We start from the raw sequence: 11,525 nt of genomic DNA, 5'->3' as shown, positions 1-11,525 counted from the left end.
AGAATGAAACTGGACGGCCCGTAATTTATCATAATTTAAATATTATATCTCCTCATTGTGTATTTTCAATTTAATGTCTGTTAAACTTAGGTCTGGTAGACGCCGCTGTCACATGACAAGTGTTACTTTTCTCAGCGTTTACCAGGTTGAACCAATCGCAGTTGATTATAATTATCGTTTCGACATTCCTTTCCAATCCTTTACGTTAGAGAGATTTGCAGGGCATATGTGTTAGACTTCAATGTACATAGCTTTTAATCGTGCCGAATGTTTTTATTTATGCACAAACGTTGTGGAGGTTTGAATCGGTTTCACGGGCCGCCGGGCGCCACTACTGCTGACGAACACGCCGTCCGCGACCAGTCCTCCGGTAGGAAGCAGCGATGGCTGCCTGCCTCGTGTGTTAACTGAAGATGTGGCGGTTTCCAACGCGGCGCGTCGGTGTATGCTGGACACGCTTGACTTGCAGCAGCAGCTGCAGGTCGCGACTCCTCTGGTACATATTAACGTGTGTTTGCTGCCGAACAGTTCGGCTTGGTTGATCGATTAGCCGCCGCGATGTAAATATTTGTGCGAAGCAAGTCACGGACAGCTCAGAACAGAACATCAATCTCCGTCTGATGCTACACACAAATGTGCTTGTTAACAGTTTGAATAATCTGACCTTAAAGAGCCCGACTGGTGTGGTCAAATCTCAGTTAATTTATCAGGCTAACGCCAGCTAAAGGTCCTTGAAGCTAGTTAGTCAGGTTAGCCTCCCCTCAGCTGGAGCGCGATGTTCACAGTCACCAGATGGGCAAAATCGCTTTTCACTGAGTTAAGTTTGGTAACGCGACTTAAGAAATGTTTTGAGTAAATTATTATTTTATAATTTACTTTTTTTGTTGTTGTTGTTTATTATGCCGTGTAAATCACTTTGGTCGAGTTTAAATGTTCTATATAAATAAAGGAAATAGATGTCAATCATCACAATTTCGTCACACATCATGATAGGTAAAAACTGATAGCCTGAATGCACTGTAAGTCGCTTTGGATAAAAGCGTCTGCTAAATGCAATAGCATTTTTTTAGCATCTAAACGAACTTGTCACGACTTTTCATTGTCTACGCGGTTGTGGAATAGAAAATATACAACTTTAACTTAGTTCAAACTGTGAATGGATTGTTTTGCAAGCAACCGCAGCTTCAAAAACAAGTACAATATTATTTATTATCAGTTCTTTAATATCAATAAATGAGTCTGCAGCATAGTAAACTGAAACCACACGGACAGGAGAGCAAAACAGAAGGTATTTGACAAAAAGCGGAAGGCACACACTATCCTCCGATCAGCTGCGTGCAGAATAGTTGGAAAAGGAGAATAAGACAAGTGGGAGCTTTAATATAGCCACACGTTTATCATAAAATAAACTCGAACCATATGTATCTGCTGTTAGTGTTGCTGCTTGTTTGTTTAATGATTAATGCATTATAAAAATACTTTACAAATTGAGTAGGTCCCTTTCGTCCCCTGCACCCTTCACCTTCTCCCACACTTCCTCTCCATTTCTACATCTCTGTTGGTGTTGGTCTGTTTACATCACCAGCGCTCGGATTACAGCATCACGTGTCTGCATGTTAAACACGATGAGGAAGAGGAGTGAACGCTAAACTACGCTACAGCTCTTCTAGTATTGCACTGATTGACAGTGTCAGCAGTATAATGGAAAAAACAGCAAACATACATGCAAAGAAACAAAGTTGCTTGTTAGGGTTTCCTAACAAGCAGCCATATTTTTTAAAATGAGACCCCCCAAAAAAATGCAACTCAAGATTTTTTTAACCCGACTTGATTTAAAAAAAGAAGCCTAAAGTCGCGTAAAATAGATGATTTCTTTTTCTTTTTTTTTTTATGAAGAGGCAAGAAAGACCAAGCGTCCTCAAAAAATTGTATTACAGAATAAACCACAGTACAAGGACAAATATTACGAAATAATATTAAATATAAATATGATTTTTTTAACCCGACTCAACTTAAAAAAAGAGGCTTAAAGTCGCGAAAAATAGATGGACTTGGCAACTCTGCCATTGAACTTTTTTTTTTTTAATTAATTTATTTTTTTTACAAAGAGGCAAGAAAGACCATGCCTCCTCAAAAAATTGGATTACAGAATAAACCACAGTACAAAGACAAATATTATGAAATATGACATAAAATTGTATGTGTCACTTATCGGCACAAAGACCCCAGGGTTCGGCAGGTCCTTAAAAATCAGTTTTATTATGCTATAAAAAGTCTTCAATGATATAAGAAAAAGTAGTACTTTTTCTTAATTTAAAGGTACATGTAGGACCTGCCACTAGAGGGCGCACTACCAAAACAATAACAATCACGTATTATAATAAAACTAAGAAGGAGCTTGGAATGATGGGATTTGTTGTCTTCTACCCAACCGCTGACGGCCATCAATCAGACGGAAAGATAAATCATGGATTTAATTGATTACTGTTTAGTCAGATGATATGAAAACGATTACCACTTGTTCAACAAATATATACACTCGTGTACATTCAAACAAAATTATTGGGCATACATAGCAAACGCGAGTTCAACGATTTGCATGAGTAGATAACATACAAAGTCAATGCAAAGACGCAATCAGACTATGGATCAAACACACCAACCAAAACAACTAAACACTCGATTAAAACAGTTTGGCGTGTATACCCCATAATACTAATCTTGTTGATTGTTATAATAGCATAAGTTTTTTGTAAAGATACGAATCAAAACAACTCACCTGTCGAGTAAAACACAAGCATCTCTTTCTAGTTGAAGTTTGTCGCGAAGCTCTCTCCATCTAGAAAATGCAATGCACAGTTTAGAATGGGAATTTTCTCATGATTTACAAGCAGTTGAAAACATTAGAGAGATTGTTAGTAATCAGCTGGACAAAATATATAACACTAGCCTAGTGGTTTTTGGACATTTTACTGCAAATATCTTACAAATTGTACCTTTAAGAGGTCTTAAATTTGGGTTTGGAAAAGCATGTACTTTGTTTTCAAAAATAGAATTATTACATTGTTAATGAAAAAAAATATAACACAGAATTGTGTTGGTGGTTGTTTTCTTGAAAGTGTATATAAAGTTTATTCATTTAACCTGAAAAATGTGCTAACAGCAAGTGTAACTGGAACAGAATTTACATTAAAAAAATAAACAATTCTATCAGATGTGAAGTGAGTTGTGTCTGGTTGTGTTTCAGAGGGAGCTGGACAGCACCGCCACACTCCTGGCCAGCCGACAGGATGACAGCGAGCAGTCCAGGAAGAAACTCATCGACCAGAGCCGTGACTTTAAGAAGAACACGCCAGAGGTGCACTTCCTGTTGTGTGTGTCCTCTTTCATTTAGGTGTCTGGCTCCGGGATACGCTCCTCGTCTGGCAGCAGATGCTGAAGGATGTTTGCTTTTAATTGTGTGCAAATATTTAGACATTAGAACTGGAATGATAAAAACAATTACAAATCCCAATTAAATGAAACTAGGGATGGGCTGGAGTACCTCAGGACTCCAGAATTTGGAAGTGACAGCAATGCATGACTTATATAGAAGTTATAATGTGAAGTAATGAAGCTGTTAACAAAGGGCTTTAGTTTACTGGTGTTCATTCAGTCTTTAGCTTCAGATCAAACAGACTTAAATGACATTGTCTGACATCATTGACTATGATCGGATTGTTTAATATTACCTTGTTAATGGAAAAAAAAATATAAACAGAATTGTGTAGGTGGTTGTCTTTCTTGAAAGTGTATATAACGTTTATATTGAACCGAAAAAGTGCTAACCACAGTGTACGGAACAGATTTTACATTCAAAATAAACAATCTTATCAGCGAGTGAAGGGGCGGCAACATTGTGAAGTGAGTTAGAGGTCGAGTTGTGTCTGGTTGTTGTTTTTTCAGAGCGGCGAGCGAGTACAGGAAGAAGGAAGAATACAATTCATTACTCGAACCGAGCCGTGGACTTATAAGCCAGAGGAACACGCCAACGAGGTGCCAAGTCCTGTTGTATGTGTGTCTGTCATTTATGGTGTCTGGCTTCAGGGACGATACGATCCTCGTATGGGCGCAGCTGCTTGAAGGATGTGTGCTTGTAATGGGTGCAAAAATATTTAGACATTAGAACTGGAATGTAAAAACAATTACCAAATTCCCAATAAATGACAACTCGGAGATGGGCTGGAAACTCAGGAACTCCAGAATTTGGAAGAGTGACAGGACCAAGGCGTAGACCTTATATAGAAGTTATAAAATGTGAAGTAATGAAGCTTAGTGGCATGTTATGTTCAATTCTGAGTCTTATGTTAATGCACGATTTCGTCATCGAAGGCGGCTCCCAGTGTTATTTTAACAATGAATGTGTTGTGTTTTGTGTGACACCAACAAGGAGAATACAACATCTTGGCTACTGGTGGGACCCGTTGTCTGTCAGTCTAGTTACTTGAAGAGGGTTCTATGAGCCGCTGATTGCTCTGTGTTTCGTGTTTTACCTGTGTGTGTGTTGTGTGACTGAAGCACACTGAGTGTTCTCCGATTAATATTGTGTTCTGAGCTTTTCGCCGAAGGTCAGGTCGTTGTTTTTTCGCAATGCCATGCTTCCTGTCTGTAGAAACAGCCTTGTGTTTTTATGTGTGTCTGATGTAGGATCTGAGGGAACAAGCTCGTTGCTCCAGCTGCCTGAAGAGTTTTCAGGCCGAAGTGGTGAGTTTTCTCCCCGAGCCGTGGAAGAAAGAAATGTGAAACCAGCAGCCATGAATGACTTTGAAGTCACAGAAAAGATAAAACACGACACACTAGCACAGTCATGTTTGAGAGCACCATCAGGTGCTGTTTGTGTTTTTGAACAAGTGTTGGTGTGGATGATGTTTGCTCATCTGTGTGTCTCTTCTAGATTGATCGTTGAGTAAGAGGAGTAAAGAGTCAGAAGGCGGCCTTTCTGAGCGTCTATAAGCGACTGATCGATGTGCCGGGTAAGTCTGTGTGTCACAATCCTATGAGCTGCGTTGATTAAAAACATCACAGTCCTCAAATAACACAAAGAACATTATTTTGTCTGTTTGGTGAAATGCGATGCGTTTACATGGTTGACCCCTGAACTGTCATCCCCATATTTGAAAAATTCACGAGAAAGTGCATTATCCAGACTTATTGAATTATTTATAAATTCCATGAAGTTTTTGAATACAGACCTAAGGTTGGACTTATTTAATAAAATGAAAGTATTACAAAGTTATAGAGGTTTAAGTTTACACTGTAAAGAAAATGTATTCGTACGGTCTGTTTTCTGTATATTTTTATATATAAAATAAATATTAAAGAAGAAAGGAAGAAAATAGTTAAAAATACAAAATTGCTAAACAAAATTGAAAAGCCATAAGTCTACGTAAGTTGATATATATAAAAAGATTGAGCAGTTCACTTATGCAGTTTTGTTCAGGCATTATACCAAAAACAGCCATTTTTTTTTTTGAACGCATTTTCTGTCACAAATCTGTCAGTTTTCTCTCACAATATTATATCTTTCACAAAATAACCAACAAATAATGGAAGCTTGAGACTTTTTAGCTAACTTTCCAAAGATATTTGGATATTTAGATATTTTGTCAAGATCTATAAAAGTTTTGATTCTAAAAACGGTAATACATTTTGTAAATATGACACCGACGCTAAAGGGGAGGAACTGCTAAAAGGAATTTGAAATTACCATTTCTCCTGGTTTATCGCCAATGTCCGATTTTTTAAAATGTTTTCACAGGATACCAGTTTGAGATATTTTTTAAGCTTTTTAAATAGGTATTGGTATATATACTATGATGATTACTCAAAGATGAGATCAGGAAAAAAGGCAACAGAATAAAGATTCTTTGTGACTCCTGTTGTGATTGTAGAGTGTCATCCAGACCTTTTGTGTGCACGCCTTGTTCATTAATAATGCTATTACTGTTCGACATGAATTGTTAAACAAAAAACGAAGTTTAAACTATGAGCCTTTGAAAGAATACCAATCTAATTTAAGGGCGTTCCCACAGGAAGCGGGGCGAGCGTCTAGACTCCGTTTCCAATGAATTATAATACAGTTTGTCAATGATTATATTAGGATTTAATTGTACTATAGTGAAGTAAACTTAGGCGTCCCATATACAGGACGGTGACAGTTAAGGGGTTAAGGTAAAAAAAAAAAAAAAAAGTGCTGCACACATCTGAATATTTGGGTTGAACTGTTCTGAAACAGTGTTGTAAATAAAACTTAACCACTGATTTCCGGTTGTGTCCTCTTTTGGAAGACCAAACAAAGTAGTTTGGCTTTTACAATGAACCACACAGTGTCTCCACGACATGGCGGCGGCGAGAATCAAAGTTAAGCTTTCTTTCTTTGCGTGAACATTTGGACGGTGTTATGCAAATATTCCCACACAGTGACGTACAGATGTGGGGGCGTGTTAGAACGAGGCGTTTGTTAGGATTCAGGTGCGTGTGGACTCATGACTCGTTCACTTTTATAAAGAATATCTGTGGGCTTTGAGACTTAATCTTTGAGGATTTTCGGAATCTTCTTTAGAACGGTACAACATCTTTTTAACACTCCAAAGACAAAGAAGTGGGAGAAAAACACGAATAAACACAGCTCATATGACCCCTTTTGTAAACTGTATAAGGGGGGGGAAAAAGGCCCATTAATTATCATGTTAAAGGTCTTTAATGGGATATAGTCACACCAAAAAAAATATAGGAAAAATTCAGTCACCCATTTACCACCCTATGTCCGTTCCAAACCGGATGGTTCGTGCGGTGTTAAACAAACAAAAGAAGAGATTTTTGAAAGATTTTGGGTTATCCGTCAGCCTTGATGGTTTGCCAAGCGATAAAAAAAAAATTTTTTTAACACAAAAAAAAAAATTTTCTTACAAACCACCTCGGAGCGGGGAGTCTGAACAGTATATTATAATGGAGGGGACTTTAAACTCAATTAAATTTCAAGGACAATGTAGTTTCTGAGAGAAGACTAATTAATCTCAGAGAAAAAAAGCTTTACTTAGTGTAAAGAAGACCCAAAAATGCTGTAGTTGCCAACAGAACTAACACATAAAATTTTGAGGAATAAACTCATTTACTTTTTCAGAGGGGAGGATGAAGGAAACAAAGAAACAACAAGCTTATTGGCTTTTGGTAAATATGCACCCCATCGCTTTTAAAATGTTGCTTGTATTAGTGTAAATAGAATATATCACCATTTTCAACTTAGAGGTACAGGTAAATAGCCATCGAATGTATCGCTTTATCCTCCGTGATGGGCTTGACAAAAAAAGGAAGCAGAAAAGACCGAAAGCCAGGAAGTAAAAGATAAGAGCGTTGGATTCGCCTGGGTTCGAACTCGTTTTCTGCCGTAATGGGCACCATTGACTTACATAGTATTTTTTTTCAGTGGTGCCAATAAACTGTTCAGATACTTAAAAAAAAAAAAATCTTTTGTGTTCAACAGAAGAAAGAAGCTCACACAGGTTTAGAACAACCTGAGGGTGAGTCAATGATGAGAGAAGTTTCATTCTGGAATTGAACTAATCGTTTAAATTTAAGCAGTAATTGTGATATGGCTTTATGTGATTAAACTTCAAAAGGCTACGATTTCATTAAATAAATATGAGCAGTGTACATTCAAAATAAAAATGCAGCGCTGGCTGTTCTACTGGGTCACAATCAGTGAATACTACGCATTTATGCCAAGAGACTGCTTATGATCAACTGTTGATAACTTCTGTTACTTGTAGTTGTTTATAGTGTAATTGCTGAGATGGTTGTAATGATGCCATCTATATCTCCTCACCTTAGGTTTGACTGAGCGCGGTTCGGAAGTAGTTATACGCATAGACATTTCAAAAATAAGGAAGTCCCAACGTGTTCAGGTTAGTTTATAATTAAGCTTGCATATGCATACAAAAGAAATTTCTGGTTATTAGTATTATAATCAATACGGGGTTAATAATAAAGAATAAGAACATTAATTAACATTTAAGTACTGTACGATTTTTTATCTCTCTTTTAGAAACATTTATTATTGTATCATGTCCTAAGAACCTGTGTTGATCAGGTTTTTGAGGGCTTTCCTGAAGGCACGTGTAAACACTGTGGCCGTCTCTTTATTTGTGTGTGTTGTGGTCGTGTGTGCCTCTGGTGTGTTTAAAGATTGCCTGGGCCCAGATGGGGTAGTAAATGTAAAAGAACTCAAGCTTGCGCTCATGTCATAAGAACCTGTGTTGATCAGGTTTTTGAGAGCTTTCCTGAAGGCAGCAGTAAGAACTGTGGCAGCTCTCTTTATCTTGTGTGTGCGCAGAGTGTGTGTGCAGATCCGGTGCCGCCGCTGAGTTGTCGCAGCAGCTTCACTCCTCAAGGTCCAACGGATGCATGATATAGGATACACAGAGCACCAGTAGTTGCGCCGCAGACGCCTCCGAGGAGATCAACAAAGAGTTTTGCTGAGAGTCAACGAAGCCCAGGGGGTTTTCGTTAAGACACCGACCACCATACACATCATAACACTCAAGTACAACATCCCGTCATCTTTTCTCCATGACGAAGCAGAGGGTGGACGTCAGGCTTTGGGACTCCGATGGCCACACTGATGGCCGCCCGTTTTCATGAAAGGCTCGGTTTTTATTGTACTCATTCTGGAACTAGGCTCCGCTTCACCTGGCTGAGCACACCCCCCCCCGCACCCCGCCGCCATGTGTTGGCCAGCACAGGTTCTGTGTGTGTGTGTGTTCACTGAAACTTCTGCCTTGCGCGTCTGTAGAGGTGTACCCCCCCCATTACAACACCCTTACACGGGCGAAAGATCGAAGAGTATGAGGCAGAGGTGGGGGGGGAGGCACCAGGCAGGAGAATCTTGGCCCTGGAGGAAGAGGGGAGAGAGAGATAGAAGAAACACCACACCGATCTCATACAGGAGATCTGGAGAAAGCCGAGGTCAGTACCCATCGTGCTCCATCTCTTCTTTATTATAAAAAGAGCAGGTCACATGGTATTTGAAAGTTGTCTTAATATTGTGTTGGAGTGCACTACATCAGGTTTAAATGTATCTTAGGTCAGAAAACATTGTACTTTTCTCAGAATATACATTTAATATTAGAGTCATTGTGCCAGTGATTTTGATTAACCGATTCGCATTCCCAGCAATGTTCGGGCAAGCCCCTCCCCTTCCTCAAGCCTACTCTGCTCTGATTGGTCAGTTGGCCAAGCCTCCGCTGTTGATTTGGCACAGAGAGGAGTCCTTGAGCCAGTTAGCCAGAGCTAAACATTGACAACATACACTTTTAAAGGATTAGTTTCACTTTCAAATTAATATTTCCTGATAATTACTCACCCCCCATGTCATCCAAAACATGGTTATGTATTTCTTCATTCAGTCAAAAAGAAATTAGAGGGTTTTTTGTTTGGAAAAAATTCCAGGATTTTTTTCCAATATACTGTACTTACAAGGGCCTCCAAACACAGGTCGTGAAGGTAAAAATTACAGTTTCAGTGCAGCGTCAAATGGCGATAAATGATATCCAGACGTATGAATATAGGGTCTTATATAACGAAAACAGAGGTAATGAAAATAAAAATCAAATAAATATGATATGCTTTATAAAAAATATTTCCGACAACTTCTGAGACCTGTCAAAAACGGGAGAAAATAACCGGGAAAACGGGAAGTTTGGAAAGTCGTTGCTTCGCTGCACTTCCAGACAGAGAGTTGCAATAAAGCAAAAAAAAAACGGTAGGTTACCCGAATCCGCGGGGTATAAACGCCCGTTAAATATAGTTGACTGCGTGCTCTCCAACGACACGTCCCGTCTCGGATTACGTTTTATTTCATCACAAGTGCAAGATATGGAGGGAATCACGTCGGTACTGTCGACATGGACGTGCTCATCCGTCCTCGCTCAATCTGTGCGGCGAGTATAGTTTTGAAAGCTGTGCGGACGCAGCTGTGCACGAGACGGAAAGGAACGCTCAATACCAACCTAACCCGGGCCATCCTACACACACATGACTGACCGCTCGCTCACATCAGCAGGAGGAGGAGGGTCAGTGTTACTCTCTACACTGCTCTCAGTCTGAGGGATTCCCTCTCTTTCAGTCTCTGAGGAGACATGGAGAACACAGAGGTTTTAAAACCGTGACATTTTCAAATCGCGGTATACCTTGAAACCGGTAATCGGCCCTTGCCTAGTCCACATCATTAATTTGTAATTCTGAAGGTCTTAAAATATTTAATTTTCAACCCTGATCAAACTCACGGGCCAGTTGTTTAATAGTAAACCGATCGGACTTTGGCCATCGGATTTGATCAAATCTTGAAAATGGGTTGTTCAAAAGAAAAAAAGGATTAGATCACAAAATCCCATCTCAGTTTTGATCTGGATTCAAAATCCTCAGTTTGTGTTGTTCAAAACATTTTAATAAGATTGGCATACTTTTGAACCAAAAAAAAAAAAGATTATTCTGATCCCAGCAGAAGGGTGGATTTCAGGAACAAAAAATGTAATGAAACTTTAAAACTGGTCCAAAAAAATACAACATTTGTAATGTAATATATCCCTAAATCCCCAAACAGCTGTCAATGTCAAACAAAAATATTGCATTTAATTTTTTTTTTTTTAAATCATTTATTGTAAACTACATTGGCACAATCATCAGAGATGAACCGGCCAACGTAGTTTTTGTGTAAATGCAATGAAAAACTAGAATTCAAAATATTACGGGCTCCGTAGAGCATTAGTAATCTAGATTTTTTTTAAAATCTGAAGAAGTGTGTATCTGGTCAGGGTGATCCAATCCAATTTTGCTTTGAAAAAACAGCACACAAGTAAAATGCTTACCTGATCCTGGATAGCAAAAAAACATGTGATTTCCAGATCATTCTGATCCAGATTAAACTTTTTGAACAACTGGCCCTGCCTGTAAATTTCAGGCCTGATTAGCTTGTTAATGTGTGTTTGATCAGGGCTGAAGATTTAAAGATCCCTGATTTCAATAATGTTAGCTTTATGTATTATTGGATTCTGATTTCACAAATGACTCGTCATGGGTTTGGATCCTGTTCCTTTCTCTCTGTGTCCTATTGTTATTTTTCACGGTGAGTAAAGTATCTCTCATCTGTTCTAACAGGAAGTTCCAGGAGTCGCATGAGTCTTTGGTTGGTAAACTACAGGAAGCTGAACTGAAAGCCCAGACCCTGCAGACAGGTACCAGCTGCTTCACGCATCCGTCTACTCAAAAGAGGCCTGCTTTCATTTCATTTGTCTCTAACAGTGTTGCTTTCACAATGCAACACACTCAGTTTTAATTCGTTTGGTTCCTGATGCTGCAGCAGTCACGTGGGTGTCGTGTTCTGATGTTTCAGACACGCTGAGCTTCAGTGGAGATTCAGTTCCATCATTCAGTGTGTGCAGATGTCACCTCTAGTTAGAAAATCCAATCTGTATTTGATTTTTGAGTGA

General features: G+C 39.0%; 1 pseudogene; it reads left to right on the top strand.

The window, feature by feature from the left end:
• The first annotated feature begins 279 nt into the window (after window positions 1-279).
• The window catches only part of LOC122147620, a 22,562-nt pseudogene continuing 11,316 nt past the window's right edge, over window positions 280-11,525 (top strand).

The sequence above is a fragment of the Cyprinus carpio genome, chromosome A15 (assembly GCF_018340385.1).
Source record: "Cyprinus carpio isolate SPL01 chromosome A15, ASM1834038v1, whole genome shotgun sequence".
NCBI classification, from domain to species: domain Eukaryota; kingdom Metazoa; phylum Chordata; class Actinopteri; order Cypriniformes; family Cyprinidae; genus Cyprinus; species Cyprinus carpio.
The sequence above is the reverse complement of the archived record's forward strand: the minus strand, read 5'-3'. Positions and strand labels throughout refer to the sequence as shown.